Below are 11,289 nucleotides of genomic sequence, written 5' to 3' on the forward strand. Positions count from 1 at the left end.
TAACATATCATGGAAGGTGTCACATCAACATATTGGGAATGTAATATAATAGTCCACAGGTTTTATCCAAGTTCATCCCTTGATAGCAGGTGGTAAGTACATCGGGCGGATAAAAACACATCACTGATGTGATGGCGGGATTTTGCAGTCCCGTCAATGTCAATAGACGTTTGAGCGGCTTGTTGCATTTTAATGCCCCGCCCCTTCTGAGTGCAGGGCCATAGAATTCTGCCCTTAGTTACCATGATAGAGAAAGACTGCAAGAAAGGACCATGGAACGTCTACCGTTAAGCTTTCATGGAGCACTTTCAGTAGAACAATGAGTGGAACTTTCCAACCTCGCCGGACGCCAGGATGTCAATGAACCTTTGGCTGGGCCATCGAATCTCCTCTGGCGAATCCCACCATGACGGGCAAAGGACATCCTGAGCGATGTTTCAACTTTCTCTTTTAAAATCAGGGGACTATTTCTACAAAGCACCATTTTCAAACTAACTGAAGATAAACGTAAGGGCTCGCTTGCAAAAATAGAATCAGAAATTTTGCAGAATATAGGTTTTAAATGTGAAAACGCAGCATTAGATTTATACAGTTGGTGCCGATTTGAATGCAAAAAAAACAACCTTTCAATTTATGCAAATTTTATAAATCTGTGCAAGAATGAATGAATTTTATTTTTAAATTACTGAATGCACTCGATGCCTGTTAGGTGTAGTGGAATCTGTTACACTTGATTGATTCTGTACATTTAATTACTGACTGGCTGACTTGACAGTATCAAATATCTCCATTCAAGTTATTTTAATGACTGACTGTTCATCGATGAACAGATACTTATGTAACCTGCAAATCAGGAGCACAAAACATAATTCCTGATGTGTGCTATGAATGTTGAATCATCAAATTTTACCCTGTGCGGAGTTCAACCTAGATCTCATCTGCATTCTCAGGTAAACTTTAAAATATTCCATTCCACTGTTTGAAAAAGGGCAGGGAATTTCTCCCCAGAATCCAGGCAAATATTAATCTCTCAGCCAACACCAATAAAAGCAATGATCTGGTCAATTATTCCACTGCTGTTTGTGGAATCCTGCTGTGCCCAGATTGCCTGCTATGTTTCCCTATGTTACGTCGGTGCCAAAGTTCAAAAGTGCTTCACTGACTGCAAGATGCCTAGGGACAGCTTAAGGTCATGACAGCTGCTCCATTAACACAAGCTCTCTCTTCCTTTCCACATCAGCGTGTGATAGTTCCATCCCGTTTTCAAATAATGACTTGTTTGTGGTTCATGGGAACCAGGTTAAATCTTCAAACACATGCTCCTCTCGCTACCGGCCCACCATGGTAGCAGTGCGTCATGTCTACATGATGCACTCAAGCAACTCGCAAAGGCTTCTCCTGCAGTAGACCGTGACCTGCAGCATCTTGAATATCAAGGGGTGCAAGTGCATGGGAACCCCTGTCACCTCCACATTCAGCTCCAAGTCACACTCTATCTCTATTTGGGTCAAATCCTGGCATTCCCTCCCGAACAGCATAATGTGAGTGCCTTCACAGCAGTGCAAGAAAAAGGCTAACTATCAACCTCTCAAGCACAATGTCACTATGGTTGAGACTGATGAGGCTGCCATTACCCCCAGTTCCCTCCCAAGCTGTACACATTCTGACTCAGGTATGTAACACCGTTCCTTCAGTGTGACAATTCACTGTATTAGAATTCCTTATGTAGCACACTATTATGAGGTGACCATCGCTACAAGGACAGCAGATTCTTGAAGGGGGCACATGGCCACCTTCTCAAGGACAACGAAAAATGGACAATAATGCCAGTGTTATGTTCTTTGTTGTGGCTGCAAAGAGAAAGAGCTAGAGGTGACACCCGGCGAGTTTGTAGAACATAAGATGCTGCTCAAAGAGGGTACAATGGTGAACTCTATAAATACCGCGAAGAGCTCCAATGACGCCATTGTGTTAACACGTGACATTACTCCAACCAATAGTGTTACTCTGACACATCACAGCCAGCCATGCCCATATCCGAAGAACAAACATTCATATATTTCCAAGTGCTAATCACTTCCCATATAATTGTCTCTAGTAGCTTTTCACAAGCTGACGTGAGTCTCAGCAGCTTAGAATTTCCTATTCCTGTTCCTGCTTTTGACGCTTGTACGTAAATGATGAATAAAAAACTGACCACTTATATCCACAGATAGTAAATCAGCACCCTGCCCGAGATAGAGTCATTTATTTCCCCAGCCAGCTCAACTGACGATCTCCAGTGAATTCCATCCAGCTTCTGAAAGCTCTTTGAATCAACAACACTCGATTTAATCCCCTTTCCCTTCCAAAAGAAAGAGATGCTATTTTTCTTCTGGTGTTAGAGCCCGTGGTGTTATTTTTAAAGTCCACACATATAAGAAGCGATTAATGGTCCCGTTCTCTTCCTGATGAAATGCCTATTTCTCATTTGCTGTAAATAGGTCACGTTAATACCCCGTTTTTCTTTAACAATTTGTTTCTCTGCCATTATGATCATCTTAAGTTTTCCAAAGCTTTCCCACTTGTGAAAAATCCAAAAGAATTCATTTCAATAAATTATGAATTTGGGCTCCGACACACTTCATACGGACTCCTCTTGTGTATACAGCAGTGAAGAGTGGTGTATGAAATATTAAGGAAAATCATCGATGCACATAAGGAGCGGCAATTTTTCTTTCTCCTTCAAGACTCCCAGTGCCTTCTGATTTCCTCCCCGCCCATTAAAATGGATGTTGCATCAAGTTATTAGATTTAGCGGATGATAAGAAGGAGCCGGAATGACAGATAAAGGTTGAACTGGAGAAATTCGTCAAACAGGAAGATAAATCAGAAAGCAGGAAGATAATGAAATTTTAAAAAACACTGCCACTCTGTGAGAATCAAAATGTAAATGTACGTAATTCATTGAGCTTAGGAACACAATTTGAGCATTATGCTCATTGATTGTGGTGATACACCACTGTACCTCCCTACCATTGTGCATAGTATATAATAGTTGTGCGTAACGTGGCCCTGTAATACTGTGTATTGTACTGTAACTCTGCAGAGGTTCGGTCACTGGTAGGTAACCCGACCTGGCCACGGAGAGCTCCGCCTTAGCCACTCCCCCGGGAGTCAGTATAAGAACCTCTTCTGGGACAGCCCCAATTCTTTCTGGGGTCGTCTGTGTCGGGTAAGCCTCCCTTGTAGTATATTAAAGCCTGAGTTAAAGTCTCACATGTCTTTGTGGTTCTTGACGCTTAGCGCATCAATTTAATATACTACAGTTATAATGGAGGCTGCTCTGAAACCCGACAAGCTCTCGCTCGACCCCCACGCTCCACGCGCAGATCACCTTTTCAACTGCTGGCTCCGGTGTTTCGAGGCCTACCTGGAAGCATCCTCCGCCTTCGCCAAAACGGACGCTGACCGACTCAACCTCCTGTGCTCACGGCTCGACTACGGGCTTTTCGACCTCATCACGGGAACAACGACCTATGCCGATGCCATCGTGAAGCTCAAAAGCCGGTATGCACGAACTGTTAATTCTATTTACGCCCGCCACCGCCTCGCCTCCCGGCACCAGCAGCCGGGTGAACCCCTATCCGTGTTTGTTCGGGACCTCCGTGCCCTCGCGCTCACCTGCAACGCGCCAGCAGTCTCCGCTGAGCAGAACACTGAGGCCCTGGCGCTTGATGCCTTTGTAGCTGGCATTGCTTCCGTCCCGATTCGCCAACTCCTTCTGACACAAACTACCCTGACTCTGGACACGGCAGTCACTATGGCAGAGGCCCAACAGGCAGCCTACGACAATAATGCATCCTACACGCCTGCACAAACTTCCTTTGCTCCTGTCCACGCTCCCTACGTGGCCGCTACCTCCCAGCAACAACCACTGCAAGTCAGGGCCCACCCAGCCACTCCAGCAGTAAAAATGCCTGGGCCCCAGTGTTATTTTTGTGGCCAGGCAAAACACCCCAGGAAACGCTGCCCTGCTAGAGATGCTACCTGTTCAGCCTGTGGCAAGAAAGGCCACTTTGCAAACGTCTGCCGCTCCACTGCTGCCCCGGGGTGCCGCCGTCCTCCGTTCCTGGCTCGCTGTTCAACATGTGCGACGCAGGGGCGCCGCCATCTTTGATTATCCCCGGCCCGGCTTCCTTCACTTCCGGTCCGCCGCACGTCACTTCCGGTCCGCCGCCGATCGTCGCTTCCGGTTCGCCGATCTTCACTTCCGGTCCGTTGCCGATCGTCACTTCCGGTCCGTCGCCGATCGTCGCTTCCGGGTCCGCCCCGCCACCGAATTGCGTCACGTCCGGTCCACCGCCGATCGTCACTTCCGGTCCTGCGCACTGGACCGAAATGCTGCAAACAAAGGAGATGCAGCCACCAACAGCAACCTGGCCTCCAGCAGCAGCCTACGACGCCTGGGCGCCGCCACTTTCTCTCACAGGCTGCTCCTCGGATCCGGCTCCCTTCTCCAACAGCTCCACCATCGCATCCATCGTCCTCGACCAGGACCGACCGCATCAGCTCGCCAGATCCACCATGGAGGTTCAGGTAAATTGTTTCACTGTTACCTGCCTCTTCGACAGCAGCAGCACGGAGAGCTTCCTCCACCCGGACACCGTGCGCCGCTGCTCCCTCAAGGTACTACCCACGCGCAGGCATATTTTCATGGCCTCCAACTCCCAGTCGGCCGAGGTTTTGGGCTACTGCGTCGTCACCCTCTCAGTGAACGGCGTGGTGTTCCAGGATTTCAAATTCATGGTCCTCCCTCACCTCTGCGCCCCCGCGCTCCTCGGCCTGGACTTCCAATGCCACCTGCGCAGCCTCACCTTGCATTTTAACGGCCCCCTCCCCCCCTCTCGGTCTCCAACCCCCAGTTCTTCCCTGATTCCTCCCTGGATCCCACCTGTAGTCTCTCCACGCTCAGGATCCCCCCCCTTCACTGTTTGCTAATCTCACCCCCGACTGCAAGCCCGTGGCTACTAAAAGTCGGCGTTACAGTTTTGGGGACCGCCAATTCATTCGAGCGGAGATTAAGCGCCTTCTCTCGGAAAATATCATTGCTCCCAGCACCAGCCCCTGGCGAGCCCAAGTGGTGGTAGTCAAGTCTGGCGAGAAACACCGCATGGTCATTGACTACAGTCAGACCATCAACCGGTACACGCTGCTTGATGCGTATCCCCTGCCCCGCATATCTGACATGGTCAACCAGATTGCACAGTACCGGGTGTTCTCCACCATAGACTTGAAATCCGCCTACCACCAGCTCCATATCCGCCCGGAGGACCGTAACTTCACGGCCTTCGAGGCGGACGGCCGCCTCTACCACTTCCTTAGGGTACCCTTTGGCGTCACCAATGGAGTCTCGGTCTTCCAACGGCAGATGGACCAAATGGTGGACCAGAACAGACTGCGGGCTACCTTCCCGTATCTGGACAACGTCACCATCTGCGGCCACAACCAGCAGGACCATGACGTCAACCTCACGAAATTCCTCCATACTGCCAAACGCCTCAACCTCACGTACAACGAGGCAAAATGTGTTTTCGGCACCACCCGCCTCGCCATACTCGGCTACGTGGTGGAGAACGGTGTCCTCGGCCCCGATCCCGACCGTCTGCGCCCCCTTCTCGAACTCCCCATTCCCACCTGCCCCAAAGAACTGAGGCGATGCCTCGGACTCTTTGCCTACTATGCCCAGTGGGTGCCCGAGTACGCTGACAAGGCCCGACCCCTCCTCCGTTCCCCCTCATTCCCCCTCCAGCCCGAGGCCTGCCAGGCCTTCCACCTCCTAAAAACTACTATCGCCAGAGCCGCCATGCATGCGGTAGACGAGTCTGCACCATTCCAAGTCGAGAGCGATGCCTCCGACTTTGCCCTGGGTGCCACCCTCAACCAGGCGGGCAGGCCCATCGCCTTCTTTTCCCGCACACTCCAAGGCCCCGAGATCAGCCACTCCTCTGTTGAGAAGGAGGCACAAGCCATAGTGGAAGCCGTCCGGCACTGGAGGCACTACCTGGCCGGAAAACCATTTACCCTCGTTACTGACCAACGATCAGTTGCGTTCATGTTCGACAGCAAACAACGAGGTAAAATCAAAAATGATAAGATATTACGGTGGAGGATCGAACTCTCCACCTACAATTATACTATCTTATACCGGCCAGGTAAGCTCAATGATCCTCCTGATGCCCTGTCCTGTAGTACTTGTGCCAACGCACAGGATGACCGGCTGCGGGCACTACATAATGACCTCTGTCACCCGGGCGTCAGGCGGCTCTACCACTACATCAAGGGCCACAACCTACCCTTCTCAGTCGAGGAGGTCAAGGCCATGACTAGGGACTGCCAAGTCTGTGCGGAGTGCAAGCCGCAATTCTACAAGCCAGACAAGGCGCACCTAATCAAGGCCACCCGCCCCTTTGAACGTCTCAGCATTGACTTCAAAGGGCCCCTCCCCACCCACAACCGCAACACGTACTTCCTCAACGTCATCGACGAGTACTCGCGGTTCCCCTTCGCCATTCCCTGCCCCGACACGACCTCCGCCACCGTCATCAAAGCGTTGCACGACCTCTTCATGCTGTTCGGTTATCCCAATTACGTTCACAGTGACCGGGGCTCCTCCTTCATGACGTTGCCGGTCTCTTTTGTGTACTGCAACGAATGCTACCCCTCATGAGCGGATGTTTCTCTTCTCCAGGAGATCGGCATCCGTGACATCGCTTCCATCCTGGCTCCTGTCCCCGGGAGACGTCCTGCTCCGCAAGCACGTGCGGACCTCTAAGGCGGAGCCACGGGCGTGAGGAGACCGTCTCCATCAAGGACCTGGCCCCCTCTGGGGCCCCTGCCGCCCTCGCCCCGCAACCTCCACCCCACTCCCTCTCTGCTCCCGTCGATCCCTCGGCCTGTTACTACTCCGTGCCAGCCGCTGTCATCCCGCAGTTTCGCCTCGAGCCAGCCGAAGCGGTGGGGGAAGTCATGCCGCCTCGCGAACCAGCACCACCGACCGCACAGATACCGCCGGACACTACCTCAGCGCCGCAGCTCCGACGTTCAAAGAGATCGACCAAACCCATCGTTCGTCTCGACCTTTGACGACACGGAACCTCCTGATGGACTCTGTTCACTGCTCCGAATTTTCACACCGGACTTCCTTCTAAACAAGGGGTGAATGTGGTGATACACCACTGTACCTCCCTACCATTGTACATAGTATATAATAGTTGTGCGTAACGTGGCCCTGTAATACTGTGTATTGTACTGTAACTCTGCAGAGGTTCGGTCACTGGTAGGTAACCCGACCTGGCCACGGAGAGCTCCGCCTTAGCCACTCCCCCGGGAGTCAGTATAAGAACCTCTTCTGGGACAGCCCCCATTCTTTCTGGGGTCGTCTGTGTCGGGTAAGCCTCCCTTGTAGTATATTAAAGCCTGAGTTAAAGTCTCACATGTCTTTGTGGTTCTTGACGCTTAGCGCATCATTGATTAAAACAGAAAATGATATAACTGTATTAATAGTTACCTGATTACATCTGAGCCATGATTAGTAATTGAATATTCAAAGTTACAAAACCTTCAGGGTAGACCAAGAAGGAAGCAGTCTTGAAGGAGTAGTGCTTAGAATTACTGACTACATCATGGCACGAGGCAGTAAGGTTTGAAAAAGAGAGGAAGACATCTCAAGCTGATGTGCTTTGCGTTATGTAGCTGTTGAAGAAAAAAATAGTCAGCACTTCGAGTTTTTGCAAAAGGTCCTTTATTTAACACGAAGTTCGTGGAGGGAATTCGAATGACTGCAGTCTTTCCATATGTCCCTGCTTTACAAAGGTAAGGTGAGTAATTTATATAATATCAGAAGCAATATCTAGGACAGAGAGGCATTCTTGAGATTAAACAAGGAGACAGAAAGCGAGCAAAGTTTAATAACAGGCCTTGAGTTCCTCACCTAAGCAAAACAATGTGCAGCTGTACACCTGTTTACATGGTGCGACCTTCCGACTGTTTCATACAGAACTTGGAACTTTTTGACTAAAAATAAGGCTATATATCCATCATGCTTCGCTAAGTGCCTATTTCCATGAAATATAGTCAAGCAGTTGATTAAAATAATACAAGGTATTTAAGGCAGCTAATCCGCCAACTAAAGTCCCTTCTCCAGTAGCAGATTGGAATTGATGAGCCATCACTGCTGGGAGTATACCATGGATTGCCAAATAATGGGAAGGAAATCGCTTCTCGGCCTTTCGGCTAAGCTCAAGTGTAGTATCTGCTCAGTCTTTTGGCTCAGATCTGGTATGCCTCTCTTGTGGAGACCATGAATTGGATTCAATTTGAATATGAATTGGTTTTTGGAGCAGGCAAGGAGATGGATTAGGGGTTCGCCCTGTCCACATTCTGAGCCCTGGCTTTGTAACTCAGGGTAAGAAATTTAAAAAAAGAATGGGAAGGAAAAGTTGGAATATTAGGACATAGAACATACAGTGCAGAAGGCGGCCATTTGGCCCATCGAGTCTGCACCGACCCACTTAAGCCCTCACTTCCACCCTATCCCCGTAACCCAATAACCCCTCCTAAACATTTTGGACACTAAGGGCAATTTAGCATGGCCAATCCACCTAACCTGCATGTCTTTGGACTGTGGGAGGAAACCAGAGCACCCGGTAGAAACCCACGCAGACACGGGGAGAACGTGCAGACTCTGCACAGACAGTGACCCAGCGGGGAATCGAACCTGGGACCCTGGCGCTGTGAAGCCACAGTCTATTCACTTGTGATACTGTGCTGCCTCATGGTAAAGATCTGGGACTAGTAACACAGAGGTATTGTATCAAAAAATCATCAGTGAACGCTGCCGCGTATCATAAATTTCAAACACTTCATGAACATGGAACCTGCCATTCTTCATCACCCCACATTCTTAATGCTTCCGGTGTAACTAGGAATGAACAAGACACACAGCCTTTCCAACAAAGACCATAACCCAACAACAATATACTTAATTAAACAGATTAGGCAAATTAGAAAAGTTCCCAATATTAGAGAAATAGGAAATATTAATTCAGCAAAAAGTGGAGAATATATTTGTTGTGTGAAAAGGAAGGGTTTTTGTTTTAGTAGCATGTTCACTGTGGTGATATGCATATGCACAGTAATGTATATAGTTGTCTATCAATGTATATCGTTATCTATGCGACCTCTGACCAGCAGGTGCCGATATTAATCCACCATGTGACTCCAGAGATTCAGCAGTTGGTAGTAGGTCGTACTAGAGGACAGTCACCTTAGAAGTAGCTCCAGGAGAATGTTACCGTTTGTATTGTAGTTTGTTAGTTATTTTTCCATGTGTTCACTTTGTTAAGAAACTACATTACTAGTCAAATAACTAGATGTTGTGTGTGCATCTTTGCCATGGCCACAACGCACAACATAACATGGTACAAAGAGTGTTGAACAATTGATGATAACTATGGAGAACACGGGACGAAACCGACCTAAGAAAGAAAAAAGAAAAAAAATTCTTCCGCCTACCTGGTAATACTATGGGCAACTGAAACTCAACGCACGGAAAGACTGTGAAGTTAGAGATGGAAGGTCTGAAGCCACCTCACCAGCTTCAGGTCACCGGTAATGTAGATGAGAGTTGGTGTGTTTTTAAGCAGCAATTCAAGCTCTATGTTACAGTCCTTGGCCTGTAGGCACAACCTGATGAGAGGCGTATTGTGTTGCTGCTCACGGTAGTGGGCCCTCAAACCATTGAAATTTACAATACCCTTGTGTTCGACAACGAAGCAGAAATTGAAACCTTCGGTGAAGTAATAAAATATTCTGATCAACATAAGTCCCGGAAAAAAAATTAAACGTTTGAGCGTTATATCTTTTGCACACGTACTTAGTTGGCGGGCAAACCTAATGAAAGTTTTCGAATGGATTTGCGGTTGAAGGCTCAGTCACGCAATTTAATTTTTTATAAGTTTACCCAATCCACCTAACCTGCACATCTGTGGGTTGTGGAGGTGAAACACACGCAGACACGGGGAGAATGTGCAAACTCCACACGAACAGTGACCCAGGGCCGGGATTCGAACCCGGGTCCTCAGCGCCGCAGTCCCAGTGCTAACCACTGCACCACATGCCGCCCTCAGTCGTGCAGGTTTAGTACTTTAAAGTCATCGATGATCCGCGATCAGATAGTATTTGGGATATCAAATGATAAGGTATGCGAGAGGCGACTGAGGGAAGAAGAGCTTCAACTCGAAAACGCTATCAATATTTGCCATGCAAGCGAGCTAGCTGCACAGTAGGTTAGCGCGCTCAATCATCGGAAACATTTTGGCAGCAATGTGGCAGAAGATGCAGTGCCATAAGTATAGTGACGTAGTCAACGGAGAAACATGGGCCGCGATTCTCCGAAATGGAGACAGAGTGTTCACGGCGTAGTGAACGCCGTCGAGGTTCACGACGGCGTGAAACGGCCCCTCTCCCGACCGATTCAGGAGATTCTAGGAGCGGCGGCGCGTCATTTACGCGTGCCAGGCCTTGGCGCCGCGTAAAGGCGGCGCCGCATACATGACGCAGCCGGCGCCGCATAACTGGCGTCACCCGCGCCAACCCGCGCATGCATGGTTGCCGTCCTCCCCGCGTCTGCCCCGCAAGAAGATGTCAGAAGGATCTTGCGGGGCTGCGGAAGAAAGGAGGTCAGCCTTCAGAGAGGCCGGCCCGATGATCGATGGGCACCGATCGCGGGCCAGACCGCATTTGTGGCCTCCCCCAGTGCAGGATCCCCCCTCCCCCCTCCCCCCGCGTTCCCGTGCTGTTGCCGCCGGCAGCGACCAGGTGTGGACGGCGTCTGGGGAACCCGCCATTTTGGGCAGGCCGCTCTGCCCATCCGGCACTGAGAATCGCGGGGGTACCGGTGAATCGCCATTTTGGCTGTCTCGGGCTATTCACTGGACCACGCCGCGCAAAACGCGATTGTGCCGATCTTGCCGCTTCCGTGAATCGCGGGAGGGCGTCGGACCGGTGTGACAGGAAAATATGGCGACCCAGGCGATTCTCCCAACCGGCGCGGGAGCGGAGAATCGCGCCCCACTGTCTCAGTGCAGGTGGCCATTTTAAGCCGTCGACCGGATCCACCATTTTGTATCAGCGATGCGGCAATTGACATTTGCGCGACAATGTCCTGTGTTTGGGAAGGTGTGTTCCAAGTGTGGAAGAACAAATCACTTTGCTAGGAAATGTTTTTCACGTCCAACAGTGGGCCAA

The 11,289-nt window shown here is 49.9% G+C and overlaps 1 pseudogene; it reads left to right on the forward strand.

Annotated features, from left to right (window-relative positions):
• The first annotated feature begins 8,254 nt into the window (after positions 1-8,254).
• LOC140384988 (U2 spliceosomal RNA) lies at positions 8,255-8,455 on the forward strand (annotated as a pseudogene).
• Positions 8,456-11,289: the final 2,834 nt, after the last annotated feature.

The sequence above is a fragment of the Scyliorhinus torazame genome, chromosome 10, assembly GCF_047496885.1.
Source record: "Scyliorhinus torazame isolate Kashiwa2021f chromosome 10, sScyTor2.1, whole genome shotgun sequence".
Classification (NCBI taxonomy): domain Eukaryota; kingdom Metazoa; phylum Chordata; class Chondrichthyes; order Carcharhiniformes; family Scyliorhinidae; genus Scyliorhinus; species Scyliorhinus torazame.